We start from the raw sequence: 3,572 nt of genomic DNA, 5'->3' as shown, positions 1-3,572 counted from the left end.
ACCTATTCATCAGATTGTAGATGCAGAGTTTCCTTTAGTTCCTAACCCGGTGACTATATTGTGCAGTATCCTTGTGGAAGCTCGATATTTCACAGTGACCAATTTGAAGAATGCATTTTTCTCAATCCCATTGGACAAGGACTCACAATACTTGATGACATTTATGTTCCTTCAGACTTGACTGAAACATAATAATCTGCCCCAAGGGTACTGTGAGTCCCCATAGATCTTTAATAGGGTTTTAGAGATGGAGTTAGGCAATATTTATCTTAATTTGTTGATGACATATTAATTTGCAGCACCACAGAAGATGAGTGCAGACAAGATTCTATTCAGTTAATGACTATTTCTAGCAGACAAGGGATATAAAATAGAAAAGGAGAAACTGCAATATTGCCAAGAAGAGCTGTTATACATAGGTCCATTGATTTCACATGAAGGAAAGAAAGTGACACCTGAAAGAGCTGAAGCGATTATGAAAACGCCAAATCCAAACACAGTGAAGCAGATGCAAAGGTTGTTGGGGTTATGTAACTATGCTAGAGCCCGGGTGTTTGATTATAGTACATATACAAGACCACTTCTGAAAGCTTTAAAGAAAGCACAGGTCAAAAAGTTAAACATAGAATGGAATGAAAAATGGAGGAAGGATTTCAGGAACTGAAAAAGCTATTTGTACAGCCCCTCTTTTGGGAATTCCCAATTATGCTGAGGAATTGTATTTGTTTTTGCACACAAATGTGACAGTCATGACAGCAGTGCTTACATAGAGAACTACATTAGGGTACAAGCCTCTAGCATATTACAATCAGATTTTAGACCCAGCTTTGAAAGGACGCTTCCCTTGCAAACAGTCATTGGCAGCTGCTGCTTTAGTGATTGGGAAATCTACAAGTATTGCTATGGGCTGCAGTATGACTCTCTTCGTGAAGCATGCTCTGTTTTCCATTTTAGAGAAACCCAAGGGTACATTAATATCTCAAAAAGCTTCAGCATATGAGGTAATGTTTTCAAACCCAACAATTAAAATTGTAAGATGCAAAATAGTGAATCCTGACACGTTTATAGCTGAGCCAATAGAAAAAGGTGATCATGTCCATGAATGTGCTAATTCTGTTGAATTTTAGGATGAAATACCCAGTTTGAAGGAAAATGCTTTAGCGGGAGGAGACATTCTTTTTATTGATGCTTCTTCGAAAATTGATCAGACTAGTGGGGAAAGGCATTCAGGCGCAGCAGTAGTGAGACATAGATTAAATGGAGAATTTGAAGTTTTAGCAAGTGCAAGGCTACCGTCTCATTTTTCAGAGCAAGCAGCACTCATTGTCGCACTCGGGAAACATGAAGGACAGGAAGTGACAGTGTACAGTGACTCAACCTATGTGACGTCAACCGTACATGCAGGACTGGCATGTTGGAAAAGGAGGGGCTACCTCGTGCAGACAGCACTCCAGTGCAGCATGCATCCTTATTGGATAGGCTTATTAAGGCACTACAACACTCAGTAGCCATAGCAATCGTTAAATTCGCAGTGCACACTAAGCGAACAGATTGTATCTCTTGCGGGAACAAAGCCTCAGACGAAGAAGCCAAAAGGGTTGCATATTCCCCAGATAATTCAAGTTTTCATACTAAGAATGGTAAAGAAAAAGTAGTACCAACTATGTTACCGCAAGAAGGGTTTAATAAATGATTGATAACCCAACTAATGGAGATTCAAGGAAGTGCACCACAGGAAGAGCAGGAATTATTGAGGTGAAGGGGATGTTCTTTATCCCCCACGGAAGCATTATGGCAACAAGATAGCACTGGAAAACCGGTGATGCCAGTAGCGTTATTAAAAGTTGCGCTTGAACAGCTGCATCACCGTGCGCATGTAACTAGGGAAAGTATTGCTGCTACAATTGCAGAAAACTGGTTTATTCTGAATTTGTTGGAACACGTTGCACTATTTATGGTAAACTGCATTGTGTGTCAAAAGTTTACTGCTGGGCAGATACTAAGGACGATTAGGGGAGTAATACTAAATGGTCAGTTTCAGCATTTCCATATCAAATATGTCGATATTCTGCAGGTGTGTAATGGATATAGGTATCTATTAGTGGTGGTTCGTCCCTTTTTCGGGTGGATCGAGGCAGCTCTGTGCACACACCCTGATGCTACTTGCACAGCAAAGTTTTTAGTGCAAGTCTTCCAGAGATGGGGTGTGTGTAAAGTGCTGAAATCTGACAATGGGCCACATTTTTTAATTAGTTATTTGAACAGCTAGGGCTTCTATTGACCATTAAACATAAGCTCTCTTCTGCGTATCACCCGCTAGCAAACAGGATACGTGAGAGACTCAACAGCCTCCTTAAAGAAAGGATTGTCAAGATTTAAATGACTTTAAAAAAGGAATGGCTATATTGCCTATCTTTTTATTTTTTTTAAATGTATTATTTATATGGAATGCTTCATGAATTTGCAGGTCATCCTTGCGCAGGGGCCATGCTAATCTTCTCTGTATCATTCCAATTTTAGTATATGTGCTGCCGAAGCGAGCACTCTATATTGCCTATCTGTAGCCTTATATGCCCTTTGGAATTAGCCAGGATCACACCATCAACTCACCCCCCATGAACTAGTGACAGGGCAGCGTATGAGAATGCCCCTTATACCTCCATCTAGGTATAGAAGTGATGCCCAGAGTGTAGCTAAAGCTTTTGGTGATGAGATGCTTTATTATTTGACATGTATGCCCTCTAGCATCTCTCTAATTTCAGATCAAGTCAAGCGCGAGGGGGGTTGGTCTCAGAACACAGAAGGAGACAATTCAACAACCAATCCACTTCAACTACTACCAGCACCTAAGTTATATGTTGGAGACTATTGCCTAAATTCCTTTTGCATTGAGAATATAACTCCTTCAGCTGTGAAAGTTCAAGGGAGACAAACTTGGCTTCATTTATGGGATGTAAAGGCCTATAAAGGTGAGACCCGCCCTCCCACCATTGCCGACCCAGAAGCAAGACAAGAAGAAGAATGTCAGCATGTGCGGACTCGATCGATGACAAAGAAGGACGATACAGCAGTTACCAGTGGATGATGCAGATTTATTTTGGACTAAAATTCAAATGAACACTCCTTATAGATATTTTAGCAGTGAGTGAAAAGACTTGCAACTAATTTTAGTTGGTCACAAAGGAACTTTAGAAATACACATTGAAGTTGTCAGTGTCATGCCTAAACATCAGTTCCTGATTCGAAATCGGAAACAAGATCCGTATCCAGAGTCATTTTGTGGTGAATACTTGTTTTAAGCAGCTAACCATATGGTACTCGCCAACACTGATGTTCATCGACTTGTGCTTGCTGTTTTTGTGTTAATACTTCAAGCTTATCCTACTCTTGTCAGAAGAAACGTTGATGTTCACACCTTCTTTACAGGATCTTAAAAATGGCCTTGTGATATGAAGGCTTCTTATTGCAATAATTGAACAACCTTTACAGTTGTAAGTATAAAGAAATTTGATGATTGCATTAAAAAGGAGAAATATAGAAGCCGGCATGGTTCTCGAGAATTAACAAGTGCA

The 3,572-nt window shown here is 40.1% G+C and overlaps 1 non-coding gene across 1 annotated transcript; it reads right to left on the bottom strand.

The window, feature by feature from the left end:
* Nucleotides 1-2,437: 2,437 nt before the first annotated feature.
* Nucleotides 2,438-2,544, bottom strand: LOC138570473 (U6 spliceosomal RNA). The gene has a single exon (XR_011303521.1). It is a non-coding gene; the product is annotated as a U6 spliceosomal RNA (small nuclear RNA).
* Between the last annotated feature and the right edge of the window lie 1,028 nt (nucleotides 2,545-3,572).

Source organism: Ambystoma mexicanum, chromosome 2q (genome assembly GCF_040938575.1).
Source record: "Ambystoma mexicanum isolate Mex_15411 chromosome 2q, UKY_AmexF1_1, whole genome shotgun sequence".
Lineage (NCBI taxonomy): Eukaryota > Metazoa > Chordata > Amphibia > Caudata > Ambystomatidae > Ambystoma > Ambystoma mexicanum.
The sequence above is the reverse complement of the archived record's forward strand: the minus strand, read 5'-3'. Positions and strand labels throughout refer to the sequence as shown.